Source organism: Elephas maximus, chromosome 6 (genome assembly GCF_024166365.1).
Source record: "Elephas maximus indicus isolate mEleMax1 chromosome 6, mEleMax1 primary haplotype, whole genome shotgun sequence".
In the NCBI taxonomy this organism is placed as follows: domain Eukaryota; kingdom Metazoa; phylum Chordata; class Mammalia; order Proboscidea; family Elephantidae; genus Elephas; species Elephas maximus.
In genome coordinates, this window is record NC_064824.1 from 78,509,384 (window position 1) to 78,523,453 (window position 14,070).

Below are 14,070 nucleotides of genomic sequence, written 5' to 3' on the forward strand. Positions count from 1 at the left end.
GTGACTCCAAATCTCCAAATTTGCTGTCTCTAGGATGGGTTTCAGATCCAGCTTCTTAAGTCTCCTATTGGGTCAAAGTCACTGATAGTCAACAAAAAAGGAGAAAACCTGAGAAAAGGAAACCCAAGAACAGGACTGATTTCCCCTCTTTGGCCTTGTCCTCCATCATTCTTTACTCAATTAACTTGGTAGGGAATGTAGGAGATGAAGAAGGCACAGAAAAGGTGATAGAAGAAGGAATGCTTAAAAATGTTAACACTTGTTGAGTGCCAACTGAGGACCAGAGATTACTTTAAGCTCTCTATATCTCATTTAATTCTGACAACAACTTTATGAAAGAGCTTTCTATCATCATCCTCATTTTACTGATGAGGTTTATCATACTCATTTTACGGAGGTGCAGAGGTTAATTTAAATAATGTAACTTGCCACAAGGTCAGAGGAAATTGAAGGGGAATTTCAAGAGATGTATTCCAGAGAGATTTATATCCATTTAAAGAGAGAAAAAGAAATACATTCAAGATTCCAAAAGAATACCTGGACATTTATTTCTTCCTCCTGGATCTTTTCCCTGAACAAAAGTCAGTCCCTGAACATTGAAGCAATGCTATAGTTCTAGTAATCTACCCACCCACTGCCGTTGAGTCAATTCTGACTCATAGCAACCCTACAGGACAGAGTAGAACTGCCCAATAGAGTTTCCAAGGAGCACCTGGAGGATTCGAACTGCCGAGCTCTTGGTTAGCAGCCATAGCACTTAACCACTATGCCACAGGGTTTCCATAGTTCTGGGATTTTAGGAATAAAAAAAAAAAAAATAGGAATAGGAAGAGAAAATACTTCTGGTAGCAGTATTTCTGTTCTACTCCATAAGATAAGCAGGTCCTTTCTGAGGCAATCTGTTAAACCATGTTGACTTACCCTTCTTGTAAAATGTTTATAAATATAATTTCCTACAGGGAACTATTTTAAAGACTCCAGGCCCTGTTGGAGACTATTACCATATCTAACTATAAATTGGTTACTATAAATTGGTTACTAGGGATATGCAAATTAGAGCTTTTGAGGGTCAGGGTAAAAATTTCCATTAAAAACTGGAGGGAAGATAAGACTTAAGAAAGTAAGATGAAAAATCCAAATATTTAAATAGCAAATCTGACAGGATACAGGACACTTACATGGCAGCCTAAGAAAACCTGTCATGGAATAGAGCAAGAATTTATTATAGCTCAAGTAGGCCAAATGCAAACATACTGTTGTCTTAAAAAAAATTAAAAGTACTAACTCAAATAACAATGAAGGAAGACAAATATGCACACAGGGAAGACATAGAACTCAGTCATGTCGGCATCCCTGCTCTGCAGTAGCTGCTGAGGCCCAGAGTTAACAAGCTAAGGTGAACTGGGACTCTGAATTCACACATGCTCTAGAATTGTAGTGTAATAGTTGTCCAAATGTTAAGTGTCATTTAAAGATGCAAAACTAAATCCTGGAGGGAAATTATCTGCACACTTCTTTAGCATGATCAAAAAGGAAATACCTCACTGATTAGAAAGATAACACCACAGGGATTAAGGCAACACATATGCATAGTTTAAAACAAATGACACTTAAGTTTGGACTAGAGGTTGAGGGTATGGGTAGGATGGAAACAAATATTTTCTTTTGTTTGACAAGTATTTTCAACCCCATTTTAAATTTTAGAAAACTAAGACTCAAAAATGCTAGGGAAAAAAAGAAGAGAAGAAGAAACTTGCCCCAAATCACATAGTTGGTATATAATGGAGTCAAGGTAGACCAAAAAAAAAGAAAACCCACTGCTGTTGAGTTGATTCTGACTCATAGCAAGCCTATAAGACAGAGTAGAACTGCTCCATAGGGTTCCCAAGGAACAGCTGGTGTATTCAAATTGCAGACCTTTTGCTTAGCAGCTGAGCTCTTGATTGCTTCACCACCAGGGCTCCAAGGTTGATATTTAGGTCAGTAGACTTCTTTCTACTACACTTCTTTTTAATAAATGCTTGAATGGATTGAAGGTCAACTGAGTTGAAGTCCAGTGTCCTAATCGTCTGGTGCTGCTATAATAGAAATACCACAAGTGGATGGCTTTAACAAAAAAAAAAAAAAAAAAATTTTTTTTGTAGGGAAGTTTATTTCTCACAGTAAAGTAGGCGAAATGCAGGATGTCAACTCCAGGGGAAGGCTTTCTTTCTCTGTCAGTTCTGGAGGAAGGTTCTTGTCCTCAATTGTCCCCTGGTCAAGGAGATTCTCAGGCACAGGAAACCCAGGTCCAAAGGACCCACTCTGCTCCAGGTGCTGCCTTCTTGGTGGTATGAGGTCCCCCTGTCTCTCCTCTCACTTCTTTTATATCTCAAGAGATTGCCTCAAGACACAATCCAGTCTTGTATATTGAGTCCTGCCTCACTAACACAACTTCTGTCCATCCTCCCTCATTAACATCATAGAGGCAAGATTTACAACGTATAGGAAGATCACACAATACCAGGAACTATGGCCCAGCCAAATTGATACACACATTTTTTGGGGGGCACATAATTCAATCCATGACATCCAGGTCACCAACAGAGGTCAAATACATGTAGAAATGCATGGGCTTCATTGGATGGTCTCAATGCAACAATGTAAAGAGAGCACTTTTATTTTCTCTATTGTCACTAATAACAGATACCAGCTGGCATATTCCAGTGGATTGGCAAGATAATATAAAGTTGACAATAAATGGCATTCTAATCACTTTGATCACTTTGGAAGCAAATTTTATACTTATTTTAATAGTTACTGAAAGTTCTCCAAACCCATAGCCTTTAGTTCACATATGGCTCCTAAAAACTATTTGCACTGTTGAAAGGAATGTAGCCTGATTCTTCTTCCTTTTCTCTCCTCCTTGTCTCATGGTGGTGGGGCGTAGAGGAGGGAGGAAGAAGTTCTGCTTATTGGAGTGCCTGTTGGAAAGTGGTGGCAAATGTGTGGTCCTCCTCACCTGAGGATTGTTACTCCTTCATTTGGCAGACTGTGGCTTTGCAGCTAGCTTCCGAATGCTGATTTTCTTCTGTAGCAATTTTATTGTCCTTTGGGTACTCCACAGGGAACTCCCTTGTACAGTTGGGTCAATAGTTTGACTGAGATATGGACTTTCCTGCCCCACCTCCTTCCACAGAGAGCAATCCACTCTTTATTCCCTTGCTGTTGGGGTCCCCTAAGCCAGTGGGCTGCCTCTAGAAGAAATATCTTAGAGGGCCTGAGTGTTGCCAACCTTATATGGTACACTTATGATCTACTTACTTAGCTTTACTACTGTAAGAGTTAGAAATGCCTTCCCACCAGAGGTGAGGAAAGAAAAATGATTTGATGACTTCAACTATTGTTACAATCACGTCTTCGTATCACCATGTTACAGGAGCCAGTATTAAGCTTGGAAGAATCTATTAATGAAAAATTCTAAAATACAACCAATCATTTTTTTCTTGAGATATTCTCTAAAAACAGTTTCTTACTAATCATCTGTACCCATTATCTTTCTTATATTTCTCCTGTTGATCTTTATTTGGGTATATATTTCCTCCTTTTCCCTACCCTTTTGGACTTAAATGGTACTTCTAAAGAGAGTAAAAACCTCTGATGGGAACAAAGCCAAACATTTCCTAATATGAAATTGTGATTGTGAAAATCTTTGTCCTTGTTGTGATAGTTCTGGGACTTTGGGTTTAAAGTAGAAAAGTCCAGTGTTTTTCATATAATTGTTTGAACTCTGCCCCCAAAACACTGGATATGAGGGAGGACAAGACAGTCAGATACAAGTCAGGTAAAACCTGTTGCTGTCATGTTGATTCTGACTCATGATGACCCATGTGTTACAGAGTGGAACTGCTCCGTAGGATTTTCTTGGTCTTTTTTAATCTTAATAGAAGTAGATCACTAGGCCTTTCTTTCATCATACCACTGGGTGGGTTCAAACTGCCAACCTTTAGGTTACCGCAAACCATTTGTGCCACCTAGGGACCTGACAAGTCAGGTAGATGCAGTAATTCTTTTTTTTTTTTTTTTTTTATGAGTCAGAATTGACTCAACGGCAATGGGTTTTGGTATGTTTCCCCACCTTGACTGACACTTAAAATATGTTGCTAGACACTTAACTAGCAACTTAGATTTAGTTCTGAACACTAATGAGGAAAAATAACTTTGAACTCACTAATGCTCAACACTTACCAAAAGCTTAACGATTTAAAACAATATTTTAAGGTGATTATCTGATGGATATAGAGTTCCTTTACTTTTCTACTATCTCTAGGTGAAACCAGACTAAAGAATAACTAGGTATGCATACTACCCCATTGTTTTGGCACCCTACATTGTTACTTGTTTCTAAATAACACAATTTGATTATACTGAGTGATGAATAATAATGTAGGAAACATTCTTCTGAAAGTCAGTGCTGTAGTTCCTGAAACGGATTACTAAAAATTTTGCCATCTTTGTAAGAACTGATGGAAAAACTTACTGTGTGATCTTGTTATCAGAATTAGTCTTCTCCATGATTTCACGTGAATGTAGGAAAACTGCCCATAACCTGATTCAGTGATATTCGCCTCAGTGGGTGCTTAGGGAGTCCCACATTGCTCCTCTTGCTAACACACGCTCCCACCTGTCCGATATAAGAAGGAGGCTGCTGTGGTCAAGTTCCCCAGAAGCACACCTTGAGACAAGTATTCGACAGTAAGTGATTTATTAAAGAAGTGTTCACAGGGAGAAATTGGTAAGGAAATGGGGAAAGCAGGGCAGAGAAGGGGAAGAAGCCAAGCCAAGGGACAATTTTAGGTAAAGCGTGATGGAGCACTTCAACTTGATCTGAAAGGAAAACTCTGGAATATAAATTAAGCCCCAGAATTCTTCCTGACTTGCAGCAAGGGAGCTGGGTATTCATGCAGTCAGGTATTGGCTAAGGCCGTCAAAGTGGGAAAGTGAACTCCCAGGCTTTTCCAGCTCTGCCCTGTGGCTTCAGTAGCTCACAGGCAATCCTCCTAAGACAGGAGTAGGTGCCAGCTGTTTTAAGTAAAAGGCCAAAGAAGCTAGGGTGAGGCACACAGAAGTGGTAGAAAGGATATCAGACTAGCTAGGCAGAGCACTGGCAGTGTCTGCTATCTTGGCTATAATTAGAACTGGTTGTCCTTTTTTCACAAGTGACATTAGGATTGATCCCATCATACTTTACATCTGTTTCTCCCAGGTCATTCGAGGAACTTTTACCAGCATAGTCTCTGTACATCTTCTAATATGACTCAAACTTGTACCCTTCCCAACCACTTATGCCCTTCCATGGTACCTCAGAAACTTAGCAAACATCTCTATACCCTCAACCTCATCTTTAAATGTCCCTTTAGCACATTCCCCTGGTGGCGCAGTAATTAAGCACTCTGCTGCTAACTGAAATGTTGGCAGTTCGAATCTACCCGGCAGCTTCGTGGAAGAAAGACCTGGCGATCTGCTCCTGTAAAGATTACAGCCTAGAAAACCCTGTGGGCACAAACTATTCATCACATGAGGTCACTATAAGTCAAAAATAAAGTCAAAAATCAACTTGATGGCATCTAACAGCAACAATATTATTATGAAGGCTGTCATCCCCAAGGGTCCTGGTTTCCCTGAAGCTCTTTTCAAGTGGTAGCTGTCACTGTCCTCAGGATTGGAGGTGGGGTAGGATTTTTTCTTGCTTCTCATTGTCAGTTGTAGGCTATTTCTTTCCTTCCCCTCTCCAAAAAATCCACTGAGTCTTTAAACTGCATGACATCAGACTTGACTACCTTCAATTATTCCTTGTAATTTTCTACCTTTTTTTCCCCTTAGTTTAGTTGTTTAGTTGTTTTCAAACTTGGCTATACCTAAGGAGTTTTAAAGACTTCTGATGTCTGTGTCCCACCTTCAGATATTCTGATGTGACCAGCCTGGGTGTTAGGACTTCCAGAAGCTCCCCAGGTGATTGTAAGGTACAAAACAAAGTTTTAGAATCACTCTCCTAGTCATTCCTTCTCATTTACTAAAGGTTTTTGGCACCTGGCTTTCTCTACCGCTAAGTTATCATTCTCATTGATTTCAGTGTTCGTGTTTATCAGTTATTCTCCACAGTACCAGAACCCCCCCCACCAATATCTTCCCCACAACAAGTATTTTGTAGTACTCCCTTTAACCTACTGCCTTCGAGTTGATTCTGACTCATAGCAACCCTATAGGACAGAGTAGAACTGCCCCATAGGGTTTCCAAGCCTGTAATCCTTATAGAAGCAGACTGCCACAACTTTCTCCTGCAGAGTGGCTGGTGGGTTCGAACCACTGATCTTTAAGGTAGCAGCCAAGCACTTTAACCACTACACCCTCACGGCTCCTTGCTGCCTTTACTAGGTTGAAATTAATTGCATAGAAAAGACCATCTACTAACATACAAAAAAAAAAAAAAAAAACACTTTGCCATCGAGCTGATTCCGACTCACAGTGACCCTACAGGACAGAGTTGAACTGCCCCAGAGAGTTTCCAAGGAGCACCTGGTGGATTCAAACTGCTGACCCTTTGGTTAGCAGCCGTAGCACTTAACCACTATGCCACAGGGTTTCCTCTACTAACATAGACAATATAAAAAGTCAATATAATTACCTAACTGTAATATGAATGAGAAAAATAATGTATAAGATGGTAATATATACTTTAATATGTGACTGCTCAAGCATAATTGTACTAGAAGATATAAACATAGTAATATGCTTGCAATAAATATAGAATTACAAACTGGTATGACTCTGATACAATGGGAATTAAATACCACGATGTCATTAACATAATTTTCCAAAATGAAAAACTACTTTGATAAATGTTTAAATAAATCCATACAACCTTCCTTTGACCTAAATGGTGCTTGCATTTATGGAAAATATTATATATACTAAAACTGACTGTGCAAAAATACTTTATGGATAAAATAAGTTCATAGCCCAGATAAAAAAGTTTTCTTTTTTTTTCCACTTCATGTGGATGTCTAACTAGGCATTTCAAAATTGATTGAGACGTGGCAATTTTTGATGATTAGAACCATTCAGAGTACTGCGAAAGCTTCTAGTATCCCTAGTTCCTGCCCGCTAAATGCCAGTAGCACTTAAGTGAGCCAAAACCAGTCCCACACATTTCTAAAATACCTCTTAAGGGAAAGTATTACTGACACTGAAAATCACTGGCAGACCATTCATAGCCACCTTGACCTCTCAGTTCCTTGATCTCCTTGCTTCTTTCACTATGTCTGGCTCACCTTTGTTGGATCCTCCTATTCTCAGGCCTCTCTCGGGTTTACAAGAAGACTTTAATGTAGGGGCTATTTAGAGAAGTGTGCACAGGGTTACAGAAAGCAGTCCGTAAAGGATGGGCATGTACCTGGGGATTAGTGTCAGCAGGAATTTGTTACCATCCTTAGGCCTGAAGGCGAAATGAGAGAGAAAGCTGAAATTGGGGCTTGGAGGAAGAGTTTAGAACCATGAAAATGCACAGGATGGCTAAGAGCTCAGCTGACTAAAAGGTCAGCAGTTCAAACCCACCAGCTGCTCCTTGGAAATCCTATGGGGCAATTCTACCTGTCCTATAGGGTCGCTATGAGGATTTGACTAGATGGCAATGGGTTTGGGTTTTTTTTTTTGCACAGGAATGGTAACTGCCATTTCTATGGGGGGATGAGGAAGGGGCAGGAATAAATATTCATGCCTTTTTTTCCTTTCATTTTCTAGTCTATTGATGCCTCTCATTTGCTGAACTCTAGGGAGACAGAGGGTAGGGGAGCCTGGGTGACGTTACTCTGTAGAGGGTAGCCTCCTGGGGCGGATAGCCAAGAAGAGAAGGGTGGTGAATGAATTAAAGGTTCAAAGTGATCAATTCATCCTGATTTTCTTGTGACTTTCCTGATTTTGGAAACCCTGGTGGTGTAGTAGTTAAGAGCTGTGGCTGGTAACCAAGAGGTCGGCAGTTCAAAGCCATGACGCACTCCTTGGAAATAGTATGGGGCAGTCCTACTCTGCCCCATAGGGTCACTATGAGTTGGAATCGACTGGACGACAATGGGTTTGGGTTTTCTTTTTTTGCCCCCCCCCCCCCCGCCCCCCTGATTTTAGCACCGAAAGTCCTGGGAAACCTTTCAATCATGGGCAAACTGGAATGACTGGCTACCTAGAGGGGATGGTGTGCAATAATAATAATAATAACCTATCAACTCTAAATACTGAAATGCCTCTAGAACTCAGCCCTTCGGTATGATCTCTTCTCTACACGCTGTCCCTAGGAATCTTATATAAAATTTAAATTAATGTTTAAATATCATATAAACATTTCTGACACTTAAATTTATATCTCCAGTTTTCACTTCTTTCCTCTTTAAACTTCTTTTCTGTGCATTTTTCAGACATTGTCGTTTAGATATCTAGCAGGCATCTCAATATCAGTGTCTTGATTTTGCTTCCTAGTCTGATTCTCCAGATAATTCTCTCAGTAGGAGTGAATTCACCACTCGCTTGCTGAAGATAAACATCTAGGAGTCTTCTGGCTGCCTTTCTGCACATCTCACAGCCAATCCACGTGCAAGCCTCCTTCACAATATGTTCCCAATCCAACTACTTCTCATCGCTACCGCTGGGACCACTCTTGTCTGAGCCACCATATCATGTTTGCTTTGTCTTTTGCCTGCCCGCAGTCCATTCTCCATCCAAAAGCTAGAGGGATTCTTTTTCATATATAAATCAGATCATATAATTCCTTGTTTGAAATCTTCAGTGGCTTCGTGACCAGAATTAAATCCACTTTTTAGTTTTGCTCAAATACTCTCCTCAAAGATTCCTTTCTTGACTATCCAATCTAAAATAACTATACCCACTCTGTTAGTCACTGTCTATTCTATACGTTAACATTTCCCTATAATTTATTACTATCTAATATTACAGTATATATTTATTTGTGTATTATCTGTCTCCCTCACCAGTATGTAAACTCCAAGCTGGCGGGAATTTTGACTGTCTTTTTCGTCACTATACTGGTAGCTTGTAACTTTAAAATATGTCTATTTACTTAATTTTTATGAATAGACTTTATTTTTTAGAATAATTTTAGGTTTAAAGAAAAATTGCATAGGGAGTACAGAGTACCCATATTCTCCCTCTCTCTCTACATGGTTTCTTGTATTGTTAACATCTTGCATTAGTGTGGTGTGTTTTCTTTGAGAAAACCCATAGAATTGTATGACACGAAAAGTAAATCCTAATGTAAACTATTGACTTTAGTTAATAATAAAGGTTGATGCATTATTATTAACTAAAGTCAATAGTTTACATTAGGATTTACTTTTCGTGTCATACAATTCTATGGGTTTTCTCAAAGACGTAATGTTGTGTATCCACCATTACAACATCATGTAGATTAATTTGACTGCCCTTAAAATGTCTCCTGCTTCACCTATTTGTCTCTCACACGCCCTTCTGAATCCCCGGCAACTACTGATTTTTTACTGTCTCTATAATTTTGCCTTTTCCAGAATGTACGATATTTTTACGCAAATAATGTGTACCTTTTACGTTTGTTTGCCATCTGCACCCTCCCCCTGCTAGGTATTTTCGTAAGTGCCACTATGCCAATTTTTTTTTTTTTTACATGTTGCTGTGGAAAAAAAAAAAAAGGAAGACGTACAGCACACTTACAAAAATACCTCATGGAGGGGAGGGCGCAAATGTAGAAGGCATGTGTTATTTGCGTTAAATACAGTAGTTGGGATCATATAGTACATAGCTTTTTTCTGACTGGCTTCTTTCACTTAGGCCCTGGTGGTGCAGTGGTAAAGAGCTCTGTTCCCAACCAAAAGATCGGCAGTTCAGATCCACCAGCTGCTCCTTGGAAACCCTATAGAGCAGTTCTACCCTGGCCTATAGGGTCACTATGAATCAGAATTGACCCCACAGCAATGGGTTTGGTGTTTTTTTTTTTTCTTTCACTTAGCAATATGAATTTAAAGTTAGAACTGTACTTTCACATAATAGTAGTTATTAAACATTTGTTGGCTAAACAAGGAAATGTTTTTTTAAATATAATTATGACTGATGAAACAGATTGTATTTCCTGCTTTCTGTAGCATTCTATAAAATATTCACAGATAAATTTTTGGCTTTTCTGTAGAAAGATATAGAACTTTAAATCATGGCTTTGTATGTTAACTGCACTTACTCTTGGGTTTATCATATCTTCCCTACCTTCATTTTTCATCTCATCTGATTTTCTCCTATAAAAGTTTATTTTATTCCAGTGATAATGAACGTTTTCTATACATACCTTTGTAGTATTTCATCCTTACAGGAAGTGTGTATTACTATTATAATTTAAATGGCATCGTTTAGCAAAGTCAACAAAATTCACAAAATGCTTGCTGTTATTGGCTTAATGGGATGAAGGAAGAAAATAAAATTATTATTTAAGGTTAGTAAATGGGATAGAGGGGTAAAACAGAGTCAGGGAATTGATTTATTTTGAGTACCTGGGGTAAGTTTCTTTTCTAAAAGTACATTTTAAACCCCAAACAAACATATTAAGCATTTACTTTATTATAGCCTGTGGACTGCTATTTCTAAAAATGTGGATTTCAGACAACTCCTTTAGAATAATGAAAAGCTTACTAAAAATAATATTCCCAAACCTCATTCCAGATTTTCTGAATTATAGTCCCCAGAGATGAGATTCCGGAATCTGCATTTTTAACAAGTCCTCTCCCTTCTTTCAGATGATTCCTATGCAAGAGAAAGCTGAAAGCCAGAGCCTTAGACCACTGTTTCTAAGAGTTGACAGAGCCTAAGAGTCACCTGTTTAAAAAAATATGATCCAGCAAGTTTGGGAAACACAGCCTCAGGCAGTTTCATCAGAGCCTCCTCTAAAATAATTGACATAGTCAAGAAAAAGGACCACTTCTTCACTGCAACATGGTTATAACTTCACAGCAATATTAATAGTTTATGCAACAGAAAAGGGAAAGTGAGATCGCAGGTTGTTTTGGCGAGATATTTATGCTAATATTTTCTCACACTTACAGTCTCTTTCTCGTTCCACACAGGCTACCTTATTATAATTACTATCTTCCTCCTAGCACATTGCTGGTTCATTGGCCCATCATTCCTGGGCTTTTTGTCATTCAGAGACCAAAAAATGACAAGGCCAGAAATTTAGTACCTTCAGCAGAAATTCCTGACAGAGAACCCCTTGGCCTTTGTTAACAACACAATAAAAAGATCCCCAGCTACTACAGGAGTTATTTGAGCAGAACTTGTATTGGCAAGGACTTCTGTATTTTTCCTTGTTCAGCTCAGAGCCTCCTGAGTGAATAAAATTCCCAACAGCGCAGTTACAAATCTCCAGCAGGTAGATCAAAACCCAGAAACCCATTGCTATGGAGTTGATTTTGACTCACAGAGACCCTAAAGGACAGATTAGAACTGCCCCATAGGGTTTCTAAAGAGCGGCTGGTGGATTTGAACTGCCAACGTTTTGATTAGCAATGGGCTCTTAACCACTGTGCCACCAGGGCTCCAACAGGTAAACAATAGATTAGACAAGTCATTTCACTTCATAATGAACTCAGGGATTTTTGGTTGTTGTTGTAAAAATATAGACAACATAGCATTTGCCAGTTCAGCATTTTTCACATTTTTGTGAAATTTCACAGTTCTGTGAGACCAATTACATCAATCATGTTGTGCAACCATGACCAATATCTGTTGTCAAATTTTCCATCCCCGTAGACAAAACCTCAGTGCTACCTAATCAATGACTCCTCCCTTTTCCTGTACCTCCCACTTCTGGAAGCCATTACTGAACTTTGATCACTATGCACTTGCCTATTCTAGGTATTTCATATTACTGAGATCATATAATATTTCCCCTTTTGTGATTGACTTATTTTACTCAGCATAAAGTTTCAAGGTTTATCTATGTTGTGTCATGTTTCAGGATTTAACTTCCCTTTATGATACAGTAGTATGCCATTGTATATATATACTATATTTTGTTTATTTATCTGTTGATGGATTTTTGGGTTGTTACCTTTTGGCTATTGTGACTAGTGTTGCAATGAACATTGGTGTACATGTTTCTGTTTGCATCACTGCTTTCAAGTCTCTTGAGTATATACCTAAGGGTGGAATTCTGGGTCATATGGTAGTACTCTTTCACTTTTTGAAGAACTGCCAAACCATTTTTCACAGTGGCTGTACCATTTTGCATTCCAATCAGCAATGGATGAGGGTTCAGATTTCTCCACATCCTCACCAACATTTGTTATTTGTTAGTGGGACTCGAGGATCTTTAAGGATGAATTTAACATCCTTTTATAAGTTCTAAGATGTTCAGTGAAAGAGTTTTGCAGCAAATGCCAATTTAGAAAACTTCAACAATGCAGGAATTAATGGAAATTAAATCAGTAAATAACCAGACTGTCCCACAGCCTTTATATTTTCTTGGTTTGCCTTTTTGCAACTTCTTTTCAGCTTCTGAGTCCCCCTTCCTTAATCCCATGTACTTGTCAAGCTTTGCTCTTTAAACATAAGGAATGTGGCCAGCTTAGAGTTATGCGTGTAGCAAGAGACATGGTTTAGATGACATAAGAACTCTTCTAAGAAGGAGAGCACTCTTTTGATAGAAAAATGCAGTAATAATCCTGCTTGAAATAGAAGCTGATGGATAATTGAACTTGCTTGTAGGTAAAGCTATTCTGCCTGAAATAAGGAGATGAACTGTTTGCCTTAAAAAGAAGGAAGAGAAGAAGAAAAAGGAGGAGGGAGGAGGAGGAGAAGGAGAAGGAAAAAAAGAGCCCATATGACTTGAATGAAGTTAACGAAATTCACAAAATGCTTGCTGTTAGTGGCTTAAAGAGAAAGAGAGAGAGAAGGTTTGAAGTTTTGCATATGAGGGTAGGAAATGGGGCAGCATTCTCAAATACAGAAGCAGATACAGAGGGTCTTGAGGAACTGGGTTATCCAGAATTTATAGAAATTTGGTTCTGGCTATGAATTTGGAGCTTAAACCAAGTTTCAGAAAGTATCAAGGGGCAGGCAAGCTTATACTGATGTCTAACCAACTCACTTCTATGTATTTTAAAGGGCAAATATTAATGTATTATTAGGAATCTGAGAATTTACCTATGAATCCAGAACAAATAATAGCGTGTCTCGGTCAAATGAAGACATCTCTATCAGTAATGAAATGTAACTATCTGGAGAATGATATCATTATATCTTAAAAATAAAAAAAAGTGTTTCTCTGATATCTGTACACAGCCCAATTCAAATAGGTAAATTGCTAAGTCTGTGACTATTCTAAGTTTTTTGTTTTTCTTTTTTTGGTCATTGTTAGTTACTGTTGAGTCAGCTCTAACCAGTGGCAACTTTATGTATAATAGAATGAAACATTGCCTAGTCCTGTGCCATCTTCATGACCATTGATATGTTTGAGTCCATTCTTGTGGCCGTTATGTCAATCCATCTAATCAAGGGCTTCCTTCATTTTCACTGACCTTTTACCAAACATGATGTCCTTCTCTAGCAATTAGTCTTTCCTGATGACATGTCTAAATTAAGTTAACTGAAGTCTCACCACCTTCACTTCTAAGGAGCATTCTTGTTGTGTATCTTCTAAGACTGATTGGTTTGTTCTTCTGGCAGTCCACAGTATATTCAGTATTCTTCTCCGGCACCCCAGTTCAAGCACATCAATTCTTCTTCTGCCTTCCTTTTTTTGTTGTCCAACTTTTGTATCCATATGAAGTGATTGAAAAGACCGTGGCTTGGGTCAGACATACCTTAATTATCAAAGTGATATCTCTGCTGTTGTTGTTTTTGTTAGTTGCCATGAGTCAATCCTGACTCATGGCAACCCCGTGTGTGCACAGTAGAACTGCTCTATAGGGTTTTCAAGGCTGTAACCTTTCAGAAGTAGATCACCAGGGCTGTCTTTCAAGGCACCTCTGGGTAGGTTCAAACTGCCAACCTTTCTGCTAGTAG